The sequence below is a fragment of the Theropithecus gelada genome, chromosome 3, assembly GCF_003255815.1.
Source record: "Theropithecus gelada isolate Dixy chromosome 3, Tgel_1.0, whole genome shotgun sequence".
Taxonomy (NCBI): Eukaryota; Metazoa; Chordata; class Mammalia; order Primates; family Cercopithecidae; genus Theropithecus; species Theropithecus gelada.
The window spans coordinates 172460708-172483959 of record NC_037670.1 but is presented as its reverse complement, the minus strand read 5'-3'; the positions used below and the strand labels follow the sequence as shown (position 1 = coordinate 172483959).

Genomic DNA, 23252 nt, shown 5'->3' with positions numbered 1-23252 from the left:
ACAATTAAATATTAATATAGAATTTCTATAAATTATACAATAACATATTTTATAATATTTATAATAAACAATATTTTATAATTATATAATAATAAAGATTGATATAGTTGGGGTTCCTACCAAGGATTCCTATGGGAGTCTAAGAAGTAAATGCCAATAGATGTAACAATTGGGGGAAGCTCCTGGGGTTACTGTGTGGCTGGCTGGGGGCTGTTTTGAACTCCTGCGTATGTCCTGGTGGCTTTGGTCTGGTGCAAACAGCATCTGAGATAGATCTCAGGATGACAAAATAAGAACAAAGTTTTTGGTATTTTGCTCTCGCTTTTCATCCACCTCTGCCTTGGAAGAGCCAGCGCCCACTCCCGCGTCAACGGCCCCCCAGACACCTGGGGCAGGTGCTTCAGGAATACAACTGACGAGCCCAGAGGAGGTGAGGAGCCAGGAAGAAGGCAGAAGTGACCAGGCTAGGCTAGCGCAGCTTCCTCACCTCTCCTGCGCCAGACTCCCAGAGGCGAGCTGCCTTCTCTTCCCTTCCTACTTCCTCCTGGGGACTGCAGGTGAGGCTCTGGCCTGTGGCGTTGTTGTATGATATGGGGATGAGGAGTGAGCCCACCAAATGGCTCTCAGCCAGCCTCTATCCTTGAGCTCTTGGAGAAGATGTGATTGTACCAGCTGCCTCTCCCCACTCATTGCCTGACAGAGCGGCCAGTGTTTCCAAGAGAAAATCAGCTCACAGGATGCAATAAAAACACCAAACCGCGTTATTCAGATTCCATTAGGACAGATGGACCAAGAATTTAATATGGGATCAAGAGTTGGCTCTCAACTTCATCTCCAGGGGAGAAATTCCTTTTTAATGTGCACATGTCTGAGTACATTTACTATCACAGCTGAAGACTAAAATATATGGGTGTGATTTAAAGCAGTTACTAAAGCCTTTAGCTCTAATACTAAACCCCAAATGTACGCTTTTTAAAAAACACAGTGTTTGCTATATCTTTTCTCCAAAAGGCACAATGAATCAACTAAGTGCATTCTGTTAGTTTCTGTTCATACACAAATGATATTTTTCCTTCCTTTTATGCAAATTATACACATATGCAATATTAAATTGAGCTATTATTTTCAAATAAAAGTTACTTTGTGTTGGTTCTGCCATGCTTAAGTCATAGTTTTAAATCATGAAATATTAATATATGGTCTTATTTAATTAATGCTCTTTGTTTTTGTTTTTAGAAATGTCTAGAATATAGCAACATCTAGATAAGTCCCCAGGCATGTTAAAAGATAAATTTCGGCATATGAAAATCTTATCATGTTTATTTGGACATTCAGCGATTCATGAATTGGGCAGTACCAGAATCCAAGTTGTCTCCTGGGGTGCGGGGTTGGAGACAGAGAAATGTGTTTGTGGATGCAAGACAAAGAAACCGTTTGATTGGTTAATGCGGAAAGTCTTTAGTTAGAGGTTAGGTGGTGGTTTCTGATTGCTGATAAGCTTAGCTTTGTTTCAGTATTTACAATGAGAGGGTTTGACTTGCTTCTCTAGGTATCCAGGGCTCTGAAGCTGTCTCAGCCAATGGCGTCCTTATTAATTACTGTCGCAGGCAATACATACACAGAAAACTAGTGCAAAATATGTTTGTAAATATCTTAATTAGGGTAAAAACTGTTCTTAATGTGTTCCTGTTCTTAGTGCAGTCTTAAGCTTTTTTTTTTTGAGACAGTGTCTCGCTCTGTCACGCAGGATGGAGTGCAGTGGCGCAATCTGGGCTCACTGCAACCTCCACCTCCCAGGTTCAAGCGATTCTCCTGTCTCAGCCTCCTGAGTAGCTGGGATTACAGGCATGCACCACCACGGCAGGCTAATTTTTATATTTTTAGTAGAGATGGGGTTTCACCATATTGGTCAGTCTGGTCTTGAACTCCTGACCTCAGGTGATCCACCTGCCTCAGCCTCCCAAAGTGCTGGGATTACAGGCATGAGCCACCATACCCAGCCGCTATTTTTTTTTTAAACAAACTATAAAATCATAGATTTCAGTAGGAGAAAATAGTTAAATAGGCTACTTTCTTCTTAGGGAGGAGAATATTGTATGATGTAGTGTAGGCTACTGGTTACAGGAACAGAAAGGCGCTTATAAAGCTCAAGTTGCTATTTATCAAGGGTAAGCCTTCCTTCCTCCTGAACATCTGGCTTACTACACAGCAAGAGGCGCTCAGGTGCACCTCTGTGAGAAAACCTAAACCAATGCTCTCGCTCATCAGAGTCCTGAAGCTGGGAGGGAATAAAGATGAGGCCCAGGGCCAGAAGGATTCAGCTCATCCTAATTGGATGAGAGCCCTTTAAGGACCCCAGAGCCTGCAGAGATCAAAGTCCCCAGCCAGACTTCAGCCTTAAGCAAAGCAATTCTATCTCCTTAGGCTGTATCCCCAGGACATGAAAGCAATTAACATTTTAAAATTTCAATCCAATCAAGTACCTTCTTATTTTCTGAGGTGGTGATGTATTAACAGAAGGGCAGTTGTCTAAAATGATTCTAGAAAAAGGAAAGCTAAAAGTAAAACATGTCAGTATTTATTTGAGGCCCAGCACTGGTTATTCAGACAGAAATATCCGCAGAGAGGAGAAAGGTAGCTCCATCAGTTATTCAAGTGTGATGAAATATCTCTATAGACCACAATTCCATTTATTCTAATTCTATGCTCACTAAGCAACTTCAATCTAATTTGATCTCTTGAATAGACTCATTCACAGGGAAGTCATGCCTTGTACAAATGGTTTTTCCCACTATCCTGGAAACATCTGGATTATCATATGATGCCTTTGGAGTTGTCAGTTGTGAGTTATCTCAAATCTCTGGATGAGCTTGTTAAATTCAGATTCCTCAGCAGCAACAGTGAGGACTCCACTCTGGATTAGACTGACGGTAGGAAAGTAGGGGTGTGTGCTCAGGAGGTGCTGAGGGTGATCACTGGGGTCAGGCAGATGGTGTTAGAACTTCTGTTTTTATTTATTTTAAAAGTCCTATCCTTTAATTCGATTTTAGTTATACTTTGTAATGTACACTATATAAATACAGTGGTACATGGATGGAATTTATAAGTAAACAAGCTCGATGGGATGTGGGCTTAAAGGCTTTCAGTGAGTGGGGTACAAGTAATAAATCGTGGATGCTTCTGCTCCAGCCCATGGTAACCATCTCTGAGTCCTGTTCTGAGGAATCTCTTGCCCAATCTCTGGGATTTTTTATTATAACAAGATGATGTGAGTGTTTTTCCAATGCTTATAGCGCTTCTGGATGCAAAGAGCTTCCAGCATTATTATTGTTTGTTGATACTGCTCCCAACTGATCATACACTCCATGAAAGCTGGCATGAAAACATTTCCTCTCTGTAATCTTCAGCCTCAGAATACAGTCAGTACTCATAAATAATTATTCAATCAATAGATAAGTGACTCGTAGCCCCTCTCATTTATATCCATTTTCACTCCTTTTACAAAGTCCTCATGAGACAGAATGTTCTTTATGGTAACCTGGGTATTAAAGATGCTAAATAAATATAAATAAAAGCTAAGGCTGCTTTAGCACCTACTGATAACTGGATACTGCTTCCACTAGCACACCATAATTCTCCTTATCCATGACTGTATTTCTGTAACTCCTTATAGACTTCATTGAACAATGCCATGCATTTGCAAGACTGATGGTATCATAACCTTAAGGTTATTGAAATCGCTGCAATTTGTACTTGCTACCAAGGTCAGTGCTATGGAGGGTAAAGTGACAATGGGTGAGAATGCCAAGCTGGGAATAAGAGATTCACTGTATGGCAAAGACAGTGCCAAAGAAGGTGGCAGGGACCAGGCCAACACGGATAAGTGGAGGGGGCAAGGCTGGAAACTGAGAAGGAAGATGTGAAAGTTGTGAAATAGAACAGAAATTAGTGTCTGAGACTGGAAGGGTCAATCAACAGTAACAGAATAATGAGGCAGGTAGAGAGGGACTGGAGACTCAGCCTGGGGCTAGAATCAAAAGCTTTACAGAATGATCAAGATGACACTGAGGGCTCTGCAAGCTTGGAAGTGAGTCAGTCACATGAGAAGCTTTGTAACTACACGTTAGGCAAAGCCAGGGCTCATCACATGTGGCAAAAGGAACCAGGGAGGTACCTCTAGCTAGTACAGGAGAGGGGGCTGGGCCTGCAAAGCAGGCTTGCTGGTCTCCATCATCATTCTGAACCCCAATTAAGCATCAATAGAAAATGCAATATCATATCTTCACCCAAATTCCATAGCAGCCACTTACTTTAATCTGACCAATGATTATTTGGATTGGATATGATTTAAATCTGTGTTCCCACCCAAATCTCACGTCTAATTGTAATCCCCAATGTTGTGGGGCCTGGTGGGAGGTGATTGGATCCTGGGGGCGGTTTCTCATGAATAGTTTAGCACCATTGCCCTTGGTGCTGTCTTTGTGATAGTGAGTGAGTGCTTATGAGATGTGGTTGTTTAAAGTGTGCAGCACCTTCCCTTCTCTCTCTTGCTCCTGCTCCATCCACAGGGTATGTGTACGTCCCCTTTGCCTTCTGCCATGATTGTAAGTTTCCTGAGGCCTCCCGAGAAGCCCAGCAGATGCCAGCATCATGCTTCCTGTACAGCCTGTGGAGCTGTGAGCCAATTAAACCTCTTTTCTTTATAAATTACCCAGTCTTAGGTATTTTTTTTTTTTTTACAGCAGTGCAAGAACGGACTAAGATAGTATAGGATTCAAACTTCAAACTTTCTGAGCTTATTTCTGATGGGCAGCATTTCATTTTAAACTTAATTTTTGTTTCTAACAAAGTATTAAAGTATTACATGTACATACTTATAAAGGTCTAGTGGTGTTAGGACTAAAGCAAAAAGCAGTTCCCTGCTTCCCGCCCCCTCCCAATTCCTTAGAGACGCCTTCTAATACTTGTAACTCTTTCAATTAAATAGCTGTATTAAAAAACAAAACAAAACAAAACAAAACAAAAAACCACTGGAGCTACTTATTAATTTGTACCTTTTAGAAATTCTCTACTGATTTTCCTGAATATAAGATGAGACTTTAGCACTTTGATAAGCCTGCTTCCCTAGCCCCTTTCTCTATATTCTCCCCAAATAGCCAAATCACAGATTTTTGGTTATATTGAAATTCAAGTTTGGCATGGCGTCTCACACCTGTAATTGCAGTGACTGGGGAGGCTGAAGTGGGAGGATTGCTTGAGGTCAGGAGTTCAAGACCAGCCTGGGCAACACAGTGAGATCCTCTCTCTTAAAAAAAACAAAAATAGCTGCATATAATGGTGTAGTTCTAGCTACTTGGGAGGCAGAAGCAGGAGGATCCCTTGTGCCCAGGAGTTCGAGGTTGCAGTGAACTGTGGTCATATCACTGCATTTCAACCTGGACAACAGTAAGATACTATCTCTATAATAATAATAAAAAAATAAATTCAGTACAGTATTCACATTTTTGGACTATGTAATATTATTTAAAAGCCAAATAGTAAAATCTAATTGTATTTTCTTTAAATGGTATTTTCTTGCATTTTGTGTGTATGTAATCGTATTTTCTTGTTTTTTTTTTTTTTTGTTGCAATTGTATTTTCTTGTATTTTGTTTCTTTAAAATCAATAACTACTTTTTTCATTTGCTTATTTTTCAATGTATCTGCCATGAATTCTCTCCGGATTCTCTAACACAGCAGTAAAATTCTTCTCAAAAAGTTTCCAACATTGCACACATCAGGCCATCTGCAGTCACATTTTTGTCCTCTGGAGGCATCTTCTACGGCTCTCTTTCCTCTGTTCCCACCTGGACAGGTTCTTCTCAGGGTTACTGCTCAGCCCTTGTCCTGGGACCTCCCTCTGCCATTAGTGCAGGGACTTCCTTTTGCCACTCTGGTATTACCTCCCCAAGTTTCAGGATCTTATGACATCCGCTTCCTAGGTCTACACCCTCAGTTTCCTGAAACACATTCTCAGGTAGCTCCTTGAAAAAAAGAGATACTCAAGGTTAACTTTCTAAACCCATTTTCTTCTGATGAGTCATTATTCTACTTCCATGCTTAATTGAGAAACTCCAGAAAGAAAATTGTCAGGTTGTCAGGGTTGCCAATGAGAAAGCAACTGCTTTCTGTTTACGAAGCCTTATATGCAACCTATATTTTTTTCCTCTGGGGAAACTTTTAGGATCTTTAACTCTTTTAATTGGAACTTCATGATTGCCTTGATATAGATTTTTCTCCCATATCAGGTCTGAGACTTTAATAATTTCTCTGATCCCTTTTCTCAAACACCTATTTATGTTAGAATTTTTTTTTTTTTTTTGCTAATTTTGTTCCTAATTTTGATCTTTTTCCTTTGTGTTCTACTTCTTTGGACATTTCCTCAGCTTTATTTTCAATACTGTCATTGTGTTTTAATTTCAGCTATCATATTTTAAATTTCCAAGTATTATTTCTTGTTCTTTGATAGTCTCCCTTTTCATAGTACTCCATTCTGATTTTTTTGGAGGCAGTATCTCAGTATCTTCTCTTGTCTCTCTGAGAATATCAATTATCAAAAGTTTTCTTCTGCTTTCTCTGTTGCCTCTGTTTCTTCCTTGACCTCCTACCACCCACCCCTACCCTGGATTGTGAGTTTGGGGTCCCTTCTTTTATGAGATCTCTGACATTACCCTAAATGGTTGGTGAGTCTCACCTGTTTATACTGAACAGCCAAGTACTAGACAGCTGACTGCAATCTGGAGTGTGTGTGTCTGGGATGGCAGTGAATTTTTAATGATTGGGCTTCATTATTGCATGGAGAATCCCCTGACCCATTGAAGGGACCCCGAATGTCAGTATCTGTGACTTGTTTTGGTCACTGAATGTTCAATATCTTGAGAGAGGAATCCGCTACTTTCCTCATGAGGAATATATGTCTGTTGGTCAGTGCTTGGGGAGCTGAGAGGAAGAAGGCTAAGGAGAGGGGTCAACCTTATTATATCAATTTCCATATCTTTCCTCTGTTTTTATTAAGGAGTTTTTCCCTCATTTTTTGGTGCCTGGTGTCTGGAGTGTGAACCCCCACTTCCTCCATGGGTAGAGTAGGAGAGTCGCTGGCAGGGTCAGAGCGGGGAGCGGGGGTGTGACTGACCCTCACATAGACGTTCCACCATTCCTCCGGCTCTAAGCCTGGCCCTTGCCTGCCTCCAGTTCCTGGGCCTCTTGGAGCTCCACAGCTTGCTTCCCACCTGCCTATCAACAGTCTGCACTTACAGATTTTCCTTTACTGCCAGTAATGAAGTAACTGAACTTGTGATGTGCTGAAGTTCTGTCGTGAATGAAGAGAAAGAGGTAACAGACGGAGGTCATAGTCCACCTGTGGGTCCAGCAAGAGCCCTAGAAGCATTGGCGGGGTGGTACTACCAGGAGGAAGTGGTGGGGGTTGGGAGGGATGACAGGAAGTGAGTCCCTGGGCTGCTCTGGGCTGTCACTTGGTGAAGCTTCCCTGCACTGTTTCCGTGCGCAGGCTGAGGAATCTGACCTCCAGGTTCCCATTCTGCCTCTACCATCTCCACCTACTGGGCGATGTGAGGCAGATCACTTGGTCTTCCTAAATCCTCATGTGGACAATGGAATTGTGGCTGGCCGGGTCTTACCAATGCAGCCTCCATAACAACTATTTCAGCGCTGACTGAATGGTTAAGTTAATTATTAAAAGCCGAAAGAACCAGTGCCCTTATATAAAGGCTAGGATGTAACAAAAGCCCACCAAGAGTTTGCCTAGGCCTTTCCTGGGCCTTGAAACATGACAAGATAATGAAGGAATTCTTAATAGGACCCGTTTAGGATTAAACAAGTTTTAGTGGAGGTCTGAAGAAACTCCCCAGGCCTCCACAGAGAAGTTTAATGGGGGTCTGAAGGAACTCCCCAAACCTCCATGACTTAGCAGGAGACAAGACAATGGTCATTAGCCCAGCATCTGAACCCATTTAGATTAAGTACTTTTACTGAGGCTTCAGAGGAAGGTCTTCAGAACTCAGAGCCTAGTTATAGATTAAAAGAAGTGAGTCATTTATGTCTTTAGATAAATGCACACTTACTCATTGACATATAGCTTAGAAGGTATATAAGCTCTGGAAAACTTTGTAGGTTTGAGTTGATCTGGCAATAATTTCCAGGTCTTCTCCCTGTATCCAGTTACAGAAATAAAAACTCATGCCTGTAATTCCAGCACTCTGGGAGGCCGAGGCGGGTGGATCATCTGAGGTCGGGAGTTTGAGACCAGCCTGACCAACATGGAGAAACCCTGTCTCTACCAAAAATACAAAATTAGCCGGGTGTGGTGGCGCATGCCTGTAATCCCAGCTACTTGGGAGGCTGAGGCAGGAGAATCGCTTGAACCTGGGAGGCAGATGTTGCAGTGAGTTAAGATCGCGCCATTGCACTCCAGCCTGGGTGACAAGAGCGAAACTGCGTCTCAAAGAAACAAAACAAAACAAAAAAAACCTCTCTTCTTTCCCAGTTCATCTGCATCTCGTTATTGGGCAGTCAGAATAAGCAGCTCGACCCTGTTTGCTCTAGGCACAGAGTAACAGTGGAACCTCTTTTATAGGGTATGGTGAGAATCTCAGGAGATAACCCATGAAATACACTTAGCAGAGTGCTAGGCACAAAACAAAAGTTCAGTAAGTGTGATTACTTACTACTACACTGATAGCCTTTGATTTCACTTACAGTCAGCCTGTGCAAGGGCTTGGCCAAGGAGTGGGGAAGGATGGAAGAGGAGCCTCTTTTCATTCAATGTGTGAACAGTAAGATGACAAACCCTGAGACTTTTCTCCTGAGCCTGATATACCACAGGTACTAATGCTTTTTTAGAAATCATAAATTGACAATATATAATTGTATAAATTTATGGGGTACAAAGTGATGTCATGATTTATTAAGATGAAGTGAAATAATTAAATCAAGGTACTTAACATATCCATCACCTCAAATACTTAACATTTTGGGGGGTAAGAACATTTGGAATTCATCCTTAGCAATTGTGAAATATACACACTCTATTACTAACTACATTCACCAAGCTGTGCAACAGAACTTAACCAACCAACCAACCAACCAAGCATGTTCCTCCTAACTGCACTCTTTGACCATTTCCCCATTTCCTGCACCTCCCAGCCTCTGTGCCCACCATCCTCCTCTCTGCTTCTCTGGGTCTGTTTGTTTTAGATTCCACACATGCATGAGAGCTTGCAGTATTTGTCTTCGGTGCCTGGCTTATTTCACGGAGCATTATGTCCTCTAGTTCCATCCACGGGGAGCAGCAAACCCCAGGATTGACAGCTAAGCCTGCAGCAGTCACTTCCTCGGCTGGCTCACTCCTCTCGACCTCTCCCATGTCTGCCCTTTTGTCCTCTTCATCTCTTTCCCTCCTCTGCTCCCTCACTAGCTTCCAAAACTCTGTGCTCCCTATGTCTTCATCTCCACCGACTTTTTTTTTTTTTTGGTAATTCCATTCAGGACACATGAATCAGAGCTATCATCCTAGAGCACCAGCCCTGTGTTACGTGGTTTTGTAGAGTAGCCATTAAATAAAAATCTGATGAAAGGAGGAGTGACCTGACAACTAAGAAGGCAGAGTTACCCAAGCAATGGACATAATTGCATTTGAACAAACGTTTACAGGAGGTAACTGCAGAGTAGCAGAGACATGTGATGAGAAGCAGAGGCCCTGGCTGGTGTGCCCACCCCTGCCCTCTCTCCTCCCTCCCCAGAGGGGAGACGGGGAATTAGGAAGGGGGAAGAGACGGTGGCTAGAGGAGTCTGTGTTTGGCCCACATGGAGAAGATGGCATGAAGGCACTCTGGGCTGCAGTTTGGTGAGGAGTGTGGCTGCTGGGCTGGCTCCAGTGGCCAATGGTCTTGTCATTCCCCTCCCAGATTCAGTGATTTCTTCAGCCCACCAAACGGCTCACGCTGGGGCTGCACCTAGAAGCACATCTATAGCTTCTGCTGTAAATGGCAAACACTTTCCAATGTAAATAGCAGCTCTGAAGAGACTAATTACTCTGAAAATCATTAGTGACCCAAATGTTAGAGATTTGCAGATTCTTTGAGTTATGCAAAGGGCCTTCTATTGTTTCCTGTGAGCTGGGGACTGTGGACAACAATCAACCAGATGGCTTCATTTGCATGCAGATTTGAGTCTATTTGTCAAGAGTTCCTTATGGGAGGAAGAAAAATTACTTCCTTAATTAAACCTTTTTTGTACATTCAGGTTAGGTAAGAGGAGCTTTGTTCAGCTCTAGGCCTCATTTCATTGGGCAAGTTTAACTTAGAATGAAGGGCTGCAAGTTATTAATAAAATGCTGTCCATGGGTTTGAGTCAGCCACTCTCTCTGCAGCATTTCTTCCCGTCCAGCAAGCCTGTTCCACCGCTGCAGCCCGAAATGATCAGATGACAAGTTCGCAGGAGGAGCCAACAACATAAATATTTCACCCTGTGTGTCTCTGTGATTTGAGTCCTTTGGGCTAGAATGGGGATGGGGGTCCCACAGAAAAAAAGAATATGCTGGTGAAAGCCTGAAGGTCATAACACTTGGGGTGCTTCCTGCACTGCTGGGAGCTGACCTACAGCCGGGTTCTGGGGCTTGTGATAAAACTGGCTTGTTCCTAATTAGGCATGGAAATTCTTTCAGGTTGATCTCATTATTAGTGCATTGAAATATAAAGGGTACTTATGAGGTAATTTTGGTACATTTAAAATGTTTGAAACAGTTGTGTGTTTCACAAGTTTGAAGGGTGGGAACAAGTCTATGATTTTTTTATGAAGCTCTTCAAGCTGTCCACGTTAGGGCTCTACCATTTCCCACTTTTCATTTGGGGGCTATTATTTATGCCTGAGTAGTCCTAGGTCTACCGGGGCTCAGAGTTAATAACTAGAAGTGGAGACGTGAATAGCTAGGTGTGTCACGGGAACTTCTGGCCTTCCTGTCCTCACTCAAATTTCTGTCCTGGGTAAGCCCTAAGGGTTGCTATGTGATTGATTCCAGAAAGGAGGGAAAAACGAGACTGAATCTTTTACACCCTGGCAAAGAGGGGAAGAAGATTTAGCAAGAAACGAAGTTTTGATTCAGTAAAAATAAGACTAAGCAGTGCTTTTTGCATCTAGAGGTTGTAAAACAAATTGATACCTGCTTCCTGTAGGTTAAGGAGTAGACTATCAGGCTGGGCGTGGTAGCTCATGTCTATAATCCCAGCACTTTCAGAGGCTGAAGCTGGTGGATTGCTTGAGCCCAGGAGTTTGAGACCAGCCTCGGCGACATAGTGAGACCTCATCTCTATTTAGTAGGAAAAAAAGAAAAAGTATATATATACACATATATATATATGTATATATATATATGTGTATATATATATATATATATATATTTATCAAAGAGTGTGGTACACTGAAGTGCCATGGGAGCGGGGGTGACTCTGGGAAATGAAACTTCAAAATGTTCCTGTGTCCCAGGGATGAATATTTCTGCCTTTCCTTCTTTTCCTGAGTAATTTTCACCCATTTCATGATTTCAAGTACTAATCATATGTTAACGATTCCCAAATTTATGCATAAGTTAGATCTTCAATATAAATCATCAAGGTAAAGCTGTCCAGTAAGAAATGCCTATTTTAGCCTTAAACGCATAGTAGAGATCTAACTCAATATCTGAAAGCAAACATTCTTCTTCCAAATTAACTCTATCAGCAGTATTCTCCATCTCAGAAGGTAGAGCTTTTCCCTGTCTACCATTCAAGGCAGGAACCTGGGAGCTCTTTCTTAGTATCCAGTCAATCCCCAAGGCCTGATAGTCACACCTTCTAAATAGTCTGTGCTATGTCTCCTCCTCTCTATTCCTTCTGCTGCCTTGGCTCTGCATTGTCTCTTGCCTGGATGTGGCAGCAGCCTCCTAACTTGGTTCTGTTTCTGGTGCTGTTCATCTCAAATTCATCCTTGATAAAGTCAACAGAGAAATCCATCTAAAACGCAAAACAAGGCTGGGTGCGGTGGCTCATGCCTGTAATCCCAGCACTTTGGGAGGCCAAAGTGGGTGGATCACCTGAGGTCAGGAGTTCAAGACCAGCCTGGCCAACATGGTGAAACCCTGTCTCTACTAAAAATACAAAAATTAGCTGAGTGTGGTGGCAGGTGCCTGTAGTCCCAGCTACTCGGGAGACCGAGGCAGGAGAATCACTTGAACGTGGGAGGCGGAGGTTATGGTGAGCCAAGATTAGGCCATTGCACTCCAGCCTGGGTGACAGAGCAAGACTCCATCTCAAAAAAAAAAAAAAAAAAAAAAAAAAAGCAAAACCGACATTTCACTCTCATGTATCACATCCCAACGATTCCAAATATCTTGCAGAATATATAGTATTGCAAGCTTGGTGACGTGGCATAGTAAGCATAGGCCTGCTTCCCTAGCCTTATCTCTTTCTACTCTTAGCCTCAGAATGTATATTTCAGCAACATGCAGCTACCATTGTTCCCACCATGACAATGGTGTGTGTGGAATCCAGCTTTATTTGCATTGTTTCCTCTTTTTGGATTGTCTTTTTCTACAACGTCCTCCCCTTCACCCTCTCAGTTCATATACCACATTGGACTTGATTTCTACTCATTCTTTAAGACTCAGTTCAGATGCCACCTCCTCCAGAGAGTCTTTCTGATGTATCCCTGGACTGGGCATGGTACTATTTCCCTGTCCTCCTAGGATATCTTGTATCTATCATTGCATCTAACTTGTTGTTATAATTACTTTCATGTGTTCCTCTCCTCCGCTAGGCTGTGAATTTCAGAGAGCAGAGATTGTGCTTTCTGTATATTTCTAACAGTAATATCTAGCCTGACACACAGGTATTGAATACGTGTTTCCTGAATACATGAAAAAGTGTGTTTTTTTAATAAATTTGAACCATGGGTAATTCCACTACCAGTTACTATCATTGCTTGACATGACCATCTGCAAAGCCTACTTTTGACAGTGTCGGAATTGAAGAGTTATTTAACCCATATGGACAGAAGCTCTTCTAGGTTTGGCATTATTTATTTGGACGTTTGGACACTCTCGGCATTTCCCTTCTCAGATATCTGATGAGCTAGTCATCTTCACGGGGTCCTCAGGTGATACCCACAATGATGGGTGACAATGGTTCTGAGAACTGCCAGCCCCGTGAACATCACTTCTGTCCTTATTGTATCTCCTTTTGGTATCTACTTGCTCTTACCTCCATCTCTCTTCATATAATTGGAATTCATGATCTAATAGCATTACGTTTCCATTTTATCGTCTGCCCTGTTGTAATGAAGGATGGTCATAGCTGAGTTGTAAAAGACTGAGCTGCATTTAGCTACACTCCACCACTGTGCAAGCAGGAGTGCTGTAACGCCAGGCAGCCTTTATGTGTTGATAGACTACAAAACCTCCAGAGCCTCACATCCATAGAAAAACAGGTTTTATATCAAATCCATTAGGTGAGTAAAATGTGGAAAAAAGCCACCCATTTCAGCAGAATGATGGATGTGAAACTGGGAAACTGCTCTATACTCAGGGTAATGGGTTGATATGATCCATACAATTACGTTACACAAATCAAAGTTTCCTTTTTGTGCTCTTTTCATTACAGGAAATAAAAAGATTCACATGTCCTATTAATAGAAGCTGTGATTTTCCTGCTGAAAACAGTAACACAGTCCACATGTCTCAGGGGACAGCAGGATCAGTAAAGCATCAAAATAACCCATAGTGCAAAGAACGTGAGATGAGGAAACGAATGCAGTCTTTTAAGACCTCAGTTTCTTTATTTGTAAATTAGAAAATAATTCTTTCTTCACGGGGTTGTTGTGATGATTTAAAGCAATAGCATCATACAGAAGCATTGTGAAATACCAAAGAACTATAAAGGCCAAAAAATCTTACCTATATATTTTAATAATAATAGAAAAATAACAAAGACTTCTTTGTAGGCAGGGGTGAGATAATTGGTTTGGTTTTTACAAAATGTGCTGCAGTTTCCTTAGAATTCGTATATCCTCAAGAAGAAGGAAATACTATTGAAAGAAAGCCTGAAAACAAATTCCATTCAACTAAGTGAAAATAATTTCTAATATAAAAATAAATTGCGCATCAAAATGGAAATGAATGCTCCGATTTTAAGGATAAAAAGAACACTTTCAAGATCGAGAACGATTCTGTTTCGCAACTGGTGGTCTTTGTTGCTGTTTTTGTAGTGTGAAGCATGGAGCTTAGACACACCGTGCTTTGCTTGTGATCACCCTGGGGTGAGGATGGAAAATGGAATTCACATTGATGACACAGGACATATAAAAGTCTGTGTAAGACAAACAGAAGTTTTACAACTTGGTGTTACGTAATTAAAACAAATATAATGTGAATGAAATGATACCCAATATGCGAATTTAGAATAGTTTTAATTTCAAAGGAATCTGAGAATTTGTATCAGGGAAAGACAGACTGCATGAGAAGTGCCTGGAATAATGAACAGTGTGTTCACCAGAAGATGCTGCTGCATGGATGATGTGAAAGGACAACCCCAAAATTTCTAAGCCAAAGGAAAAAGTTAAGCTGGGAACTGCTTAGGGCAAACCTGCCTCCCATTCTATTCCTAAAAACAATAGCTACTAAGATAAAAAAAGGCCACATACCTCCCTCACAAGGAATATCTTTGTGGACAAAGGACAGACACAACTCAGAGTCACTCCTCTGCTCACTGAGATAAACACATAACTGTTTGCCTCCTTTGGAGAGGCTAATCAGAAACTCAAAAGAATGCAACCATTTGTCTCTTAGCTACCTATGACGTGGAAGCTCCCTCCCCATTTCGAGTTGTCCTGCCTTTCTGGACAGAACCAATGTACCTCTTACATATATTGATTGATGTCTCATGTCTCCCTAAAATTTAAAAAACCAAGCTGTGCTCCGACGACCCTGGGCACGTGTCATCCGGACCTCCTGATGCTGTGTCATGGGTGTGCAACCTTAACTTTGGCAAAATGAACTTTCTAAATTGACTGAGACCTGTCTCGGATATTTGGGGTTCACAATGGTTATCACAGTACTACAGGCCCCAAAAGCTATATGCAAACTACACTGAGGGTCTGGCTGGGCCACAACATAAAAGATTTTCACTGCACGAAGAGGTACTGCTGCAACCCAAAATGGCGGAACTTCCTTCCACATGTATTGAGCACAATGTGGTACAAAAGTAGGTGCCTGGATAATCAAATATTTAATAAATTATTACAATAACATTTAGTATGGCATGCCAATTTAGGATTTGACTTACATTTCCCATTTCAACATTTCAAGATGTAAAATTGAGGTTTTGCATTTAACCCAGCAATCCCATTGCTGGGTATATATCCAAATGAATAGAAATCATTGTATTATAAAGACGCCTGCACACAAATGTACATCACAGGACTATTCACAATGGCAACAACATGGAATCAACCTAAATGTCCATCAGTAGCAGACTGGATAAAGAAAACGTGGTACATACACACCATGGAATACTATACAGCCATAGAAAAGAATGAGATCATGTCTTTTGAGGGAACATGGATGGAGCTGGAGGCCATCATCCCTAGAGAACTGACGCAGAAAATCAAATACGACATGTTCTCACTTATGAGTGGGAGTTAAATGATGAGAACACAGGGACACAAAGAGGGAAACAACAGACCCAGGGGCCTACTTGAGGGTGGAGGTTGGGAGGAGGGAGAGGAGCAGAAAAAATAACTATTGGGTATCAGGCTTAGTACCTGGGTGACAAAATAATCTGTACAACAACCCCCCGTGACATGAGTTTAACTATATGAAAACATGCAGCTCTACCCCTGAACCTAAAATAAAAGTTAGAAAAAACAGAAGTGTTGGTCTTCTTTTCTTGCCTTAGACATCATTGATAGCAATGGGGAAGACTCTATGTTCAGAATCTGGCTGTTTGAGAATCTTCATATTTTTAAAAGTGAATTTAAATAATAATGAAAAGCAAAGATTATAGCTTCCCCTGCCATAGCATAGTGCTGTAGGTTACGCTAATCTGAAACTGAGTAGATGGTGGCATACTCTGGGTTTTGAAAGCAATTCTCTCCAACAGTCTGGCAGCCACCCAGAGCACAGCAGCTTTGAAACATGTTGCATTCTGACCTTTTCCCAGTCTAGGGGCTCTGGAGGAAGAACAAGGGCTCTAAAATTCAGATTGGAATGTGCACAAACAAAGCACTGAATGGATTTCGAGGGAACCAATCTCACATTTCACTTCTGCAAAACTTTATGGGAAGTTTATGGGGATTTATTGTTTCAAGAACAGAAGGACATTTACCTACAGATGCAGGGGAATAAATTTCAAGTGCATTTAGTATTGGAGAATGGTCGCTTTATTGCTGATTTCAATCCACTTGACTTTCTCCTTAATCTTTTACCTTCCACCTCAAGTAGAACACCACACACACACGCGCGCGCGCGCGCACACACACACACACACACACACACTGAACTTTTTAGTTTGGTGCTTCCATGGTGTAAGTGATTTATAAATGTTTATAAAAAGTTTTGAATAGCAAAAAATTGAAGCAACCACAATGTGTAAATGTATTACGGTATGTATTTGAAGAAACATGCATTCATTTGGACAAAAAATGTGATACAACATGGCATAAACCATAAAATAGATCTATGTAAATTGCCCATTGTATGTTGTTAAGGGACAAGCTATTTTCAGAATAAAATGTATATCACAGCTCCATTTTATTATATTAATATTAGGTTGGTACAAAAGTAATTGCAGTTTTTTGCACAAACCTAATAAGTATGTGTGCATTGTTTATGTGCCTGATACAAATATATGTGTATATACTCCACATATATAATATCCACATACACATATATGCATACATGCATCTCTGTGTGTATATTTGCTTAAGCTCAGAATAAAGGACTAATGTCTAGAAGCCTTTATACCTAGCTTTAATGGTGTGGATGGTAATGGAAAGGATTCACAGTGGGAGGGACCTAGGTGTTTTGTTCATTGATTTATTTGTTCTGTGGGAGTGTAGAGAGAACAAAAGGAAAAGGAAAGAGGAAGGAGAAGGAAAGACAAGAGTCCAGGAAGTCTTCAAAAGAGAGAGGAGCGTGGCCGGGTGCAGTGTCTCACACCTGTAATCCCAGCACTTTGGGAGGCTGAGGTGGGTGGATCACGAGGGCTCAAGACCAGCCTGGTCAAGATGGTGAAACCCCGTCTTTACTAAAAATACAAAAATTAGCTGGGTATGGTGGCATGTGCCTGTAATCCCAGCTATTTAGGAGGCTGAGGCAGAGAATTGCTTGAACCTGGGAGGCAGAGGTTGCAGTGAGCCAAGATTGTGACACTGCACTCCAGTCTGGGTGACAGAATGAGACTCCATCTCCAAAAAAAAAAAAAAAAAGGAGGGAGGAGTGAGGAGGAGCTCAGGACCTGTCAGGGATGGGAGGAGCAGGGTAGAGAAGCGAGGGCCCTGGGAATGGCAGAAAGAATTCAAGAGTGCTGTGTGCTACGCTACAAACTAAGTGGTGTTTGATGCTCCTCATAAGATACAAATGGAAGTTAGACTCTTTTCATTACTTTTGTTTATTGGATTGTGATTTTGAGGAGAAAGTCCAGCCTGGAACTATGCAGATGAAGGCAGAGAAGACCTCATCCTAGACCTACACTGCAGCCACAGGGGGAAAAGGGGACCTTCTCATTTATACTGAGGAAGAGTAAGGTTCCTGAGGTTGTATGATCCACACATGAGGCCTGCGTGCGGCTGAGGTGTTCCATACTACGAACTGCCCATGTCCAACACACACACACACACACACACACACGCACACACACAATTGTAATACTTTTTTCTTCCAAGGAATTCTCACTGGCCGTAGCAAATTTTTCTTCTCCAATCCTTATTCCATTAATGTTATAAATTCATAGTTATTAATAAATATAGCTAAAATCTACAATAATAGCATTGTTAATAGTAGCTCAAAACCTTCCCATGTTCTAAGCAGTATTTCAACACAGGTTTTATCTCAATTAATTCTCACTTCAAGTGCTGTTATTATCTCCACTTTTCATGTGGGGAAACTGAGGCACAGAAAGTTTAATGTGAACACTCGGTTCTATTTTCACATCTGGGTTTTGTGGCTTCAATACTAGTGCTCTTTCCACATGCAAAAGAATGCAGGCACTTTTTTATAAAGCAATTTCTTCCTTCCTCTCACTGTCCTGGGCTGTTCTCATAAATAGAGCATGAGCTCTTCAGACTTTCCTAGGGGACAGATGGCCAATGAACATTGGATGTTGATGCAGCTGTGTCATTCTGAGCTTTTTATTCTGGGCTTCCCTGGCACCTGAAACAGATGCTACTTTATCCTTCTCTTCAAAGTTCAGCTAAAAGAGATTCAAAAGAAGATTTTTCTGTAAGATTCAGAAAGGCCGATCTAAGGTCACCCTCAGCCATATTTTGTCTCATATGTTCACTGAGAACCTACTCTATGGCATTCTTAGCTCTGGACTTCATGGAATACATAGCATGTAAAGACCTTATTTTATTTTAGTGAAAATTAAAAAAAATTTTAAAGACATGGGGTCTATGTTACCTAGGCTGGACTCAAACTCCTGGGCTCAAGTGATCCTCCTTGCTCAGCCTCCTGAGTTGCTGGGACTGTGGTGCACACCACTGTGCCCAGCTAGGACCTCCTTATATTTTGTCTCTGCCTCTGAAATCGCCCAATTCCACTCTCTCCCTTGCTCACTAGGCTCCAGCCACACGAGCATGCTTTCTTTTCTTTCTTTTTCTTTTACTTTTCTTTCTCTTTTTGTTTTTTTTTTTTTGAAATGGAGTCTCACTCTGTCACCCAGGCTGGAGTGCAGTGATGTGATCTTGGCTCACTGCAATCTCTGCCTCCTGAATTCAAGCGCTTCTCCTGCTTCAGCCTCCCGAGTTGTTGGGCCTACAGGCGTGTGCCACCACACCCAGCTAATTTTTGTATTTTTAGTAGAGGTGGGGTTTCACCATGTTGGCCAGTATGGTCTCGATATCCTGATCTAGTGATCCACCTGCCTCGGCCTCCCAAAGTACTGGGATTACAGGTGTGACCCACCATGCCCGGCCTCTTTTCTTTAAAGTACCAAGCTTGTTCCAGCCTCAGAACATGTTCTTTTCTGCCTAGAACACTTCCCACATACCACTGCAGGGCTGTCTTTTTCCCCTCGTTTGGAACTCAGTCATCTCCTTGAACCCCTGCCACCTACTCAAAGAAGTGGTAAATCCAACCTAGTCACCTTCAGTCATTCTCTATCCATTTAATTTTTATAGCATGTAACACTACCTAAAATATCTGTTTTAGAAATTTATGTACTGCTTGCTTATCCTGACCTAGATACAAAGTGATATATACAATCACTTTGCCTATTTTGTTCTTTGCTATGTTTTTGACACCTTGCTGGGCATATAGTAGGTGCTTACTGAACGCCATTGAATGAGTGAAACATACCACCTAGTGTCCACCAGTTTGAGAGCTGTAGGTTATGCACTCGAACAGCCGAGGAGGACTTCAAAAGGCCACTATCCTCATGGAGTTACTGCTTGATGAAATCAAGCCTTGTTATCACATCGGTAATATTTGTGGAAGTTATTTAGAAAGAGTAGCTTAAAAATGATTTCATGTGACAAACTACTCAAGATATTATTAACTCTTTATTCCAAAGTCCCTGATGTATCTTGTCAAACTATTTGTTTTTTTATATTTTTTACAAATGACACTGAGCTGAATTTAAACAACACATTTTCTGGTTGTGTGGGACACATGGAAAGAAGTTTGGTAGCACTGACATGGAATGCTCATGTTAAAGAGACCAGTTGTTCTAAATTGGCTGGGCTGGTCCAACTTCCTAATGCCCTGTACTCATAAAGAAGTTGTCTGAAAATGTGCAGCTGGGTTTTCATGGACCACATGGGAAGGGTTCATTTTTCCCATATGAATTGAAGTTTGTGCCGTAATACCTCACAAAGGCATGTATCACGATGAACAACTGGTCTTTAGTTTGCAACCCTGTGCCCATTCCTGGAGCATGGATTTGGCTGGGAGAAGGCATTCACTAGCTCTAATATCTCCAAGAAGCTTTATATTATAGGAAGGTCAGGTACTCACCAGACTCATCCAACCCTTCTCAGATTCAGAGTCTCTCCTCTTCTCTCAGGTTGGCTAATGATTATTCGAGTCATATTAAGGGATAGTAAGATCTTGGTCTTTCCCAGTAGGGAAGCTCTTTCACACAGGACAGGGCCTTGGGTAAGGTTTGTGCTTCAACACTCAATGAGGGTAAGTCCTTCCGTTTTATTTGCCTTCGTAGACCAGGCTCTTGTACAAATAGGAAAATCACTCACTGGACAGTCTTCAGGAGTGTGAGAAGGTGAGGTTTGGTTTCGATGCTCTCCTGCTTCTTGCAGCCCTGACCCTGCCAGTGTGCCTCCTGCTATACCTCTATCCACCCTATTCTCACTATTCATCAAGCAAACCTTTATGACGTGGTGGCTGATAATTGCTTCATGAATACTCACCCCTGTTTCTTTAAAATTATTTTAATAAGGGATTCCTGAAAATGGAAATGTCTTTATGGTCTAGATTAATCTCTAGTGGTATGATTTCACGTATCAACACAAAATGGGGGCAAGTACTTTAATATCCACGGCCTATATCTATACTTACAATAATTAGCTGGTTGTTACTTCTCAGTCATAATCTATGTTTCACTGTGACCACACACGCACACACACAGACAGAAAAATGTTCAGCTTAAGAATCTTGACAAACGAGGAGATGAGATTGAAATAATCTAGCGGAACAAAAATTTTTCTGATTCCTCTACTAACAGAAATCAAGTAATAATTTCCAAAGTTTACATTTGACCATGAACTTGGACATTGGTGTTTTTAAGCAGGAAGAAAGATCCATTTTTTATACTTGAGAAAAATAAAGTATAAATTGGAAAGTACTTAGTAAAAAAAACGTGCAGAAGCAACTGTCTGCATCCTATGAAAAAAAAACGTTAAACTATTTCATGACTTTTTCTTTTAATATTAAACTTTAAAAATTTCCTTCTTTGAAGAAAATACATGGGACATTTTTCTCCTGCTCTACTTGACATGCTTAAAGAGAGCAAATAAAACATTCCACTGTGTATTAGAAAATTCTGTGCAGGAGGGGAGAACATTTTAACAGAAAGAATTTGGAAGACGGGAGACTAGACCTGATCAGTTTTCACAAAGCCTAACAACTCTGTGAAGGATTAGGGACCGGGAGTAAAAATGTAGTATTTCCTTCAGATTATGTTTCCCCGGTGGTGCGCTTTTTGTGTGACTCAGCCTGATATTTCTGTTGTAATCAGTGGCTCACAAACTTTGGTGAGCATCAGAATCATCCGCCGGGCTTGCTGAAAAGGCAGTTCGCTGAGCCATAACCCCAGCTATTTCCAATCACTCTTGCAGTTCTTTTTCATGAGGATCTCAGCTGCTTCTAATGCAGATGATCTTCTCTACAGAAGCTCTGCAAACACTGTTTTGGAGTCTGTGTACTTCTCAGACTGCTTATTAGAAGCCTGGCTAATTTCGAAGTACTGTTATTTTGAACTTTGTGAAGGGTAAACATGACATTAGTTCTTGTTATTGGTGCAGCCAGATCAGAGACCTCACGCGGAGAACACACGGACAATCTGCCCGGGAATCGTGCCTTGCTCCTGATTTAGGTTTCTGTGAGCAGGAATAGCTTGGCAAGCCTCACAGACACTGAACAGCGCAGGCTCATCAGCTTTGATGCAGAACGACATTGCTTTCTTTGCAGGGGAAAGTGTTACACTAGGAGCCAAACTGGCTTTTCTGTGGGCCTCTGGGGAAAACAGGACTTTGAGCTTGGTCCACGGTCCAGGAGGAAGGAAGTTCAGAGGCTTGGCATGTAGCCTGTAGTCCTGATTTCTGTGTTTGTTGACTCAAGCTCATTTAACTTTCAGGACATTATTCTCTCTCATCCTCTTTCTTCTACTTTACTCTTGGTTCATCATTTCATTGGTTCCACTGCCTCTTATTATCTCTGAAATATTTACATTCCTCAGAGCTCCACCATGCCACTGTGCTCGTTTATCTGCGTGATCTCAACTATCTTTCCACTGATAGCTCCATCTATGTCTAATCAGGGTCCTAGAGCCAAGAGTCAAAATTCAATCAGAACGTGCTTATCTACTAAGATTTCTTACCAGAAGCTGACAAGAGCAAGTCTAAAACCAAACTCATTGCGCTTGTGGTCTTCATCTTAGTAATATCACCGTTTCTATTATGAACCTTCAGGGTCTCTTCTGAGCCAGAAATCTCATGTCCATGCAAAATCACGTGCCACATTCTGTCATTTCAGCTCCAAAGTCTCTCAAGTCATCCTCTGTGATCTTTTCCCACTGCTTTTGTCTCCCTGACTCTAGTACCACCCCTTCCAGATCATCCTCCAAAGAGCCAACACGATGGTTGAACTAATCAATTAACTAATTAATCACAGATAATTAGTAACACACATCACAAATCTTGCCAGCAGATTTGCCCCCCAGCTGCAAGGACATTCAACTTCTGTATTCCTTCTTTTCTTCTCAGTCTTAGTTACCAAAACCACGATTATTTGTAAAGAAAATGATGATGAAATACTGTAGCTAATATTTGTCTATGTTTATTATGCATCGTTTACTGTGCTATGCACTTACTATGCATTATTCCACGTGTTTCACAAAACATTAAAAAACAGATGCTGTTATTAGTCTCCTTTGCAGATGAAGCCGTTGAGGCTTCTAGAGAAATTAAGTAACTTGTTCAAGTCCTCATGGGTAGCAGGAGGGACTTTAAAGAAAGTCTGTCTGAATCCAGAGCCTGTACTCTTAATCCCTTCTCCACTGCCTAGTTTTATGTGGTTTAAGTAATATTAGCCACTGGGTGTGGTGGCTCGCACCTGCAATCCCAGCACTTTGGGAGGCCAAGGCAGGCAGATTGCTTGAGCTCAGGAGTTCGAGACAGCCTGGGCAACATGGTGAAACCCTGTTTCTACAAAAAATACAAAAAAGTAGCCAGGTACGGTGGTGGCACTGGCCTGTAGTTACAGCTACTTGGGAGGCT

General features: G+C 41.6%; 1 protein-coding gene across 2 annotated transcripts in view; it reads right to left on the bottom strand.

The window, feature by feature from the left end:
* CNTNAP2 (contactin associated protein like 2) overlaps nucleotides 1-23252 on the bottom strand; it is a 2276620-nt gene that overhangs the window by 304336 nt on the left and 1949032 nt on the right. The window lies entirely within an intron of this gene.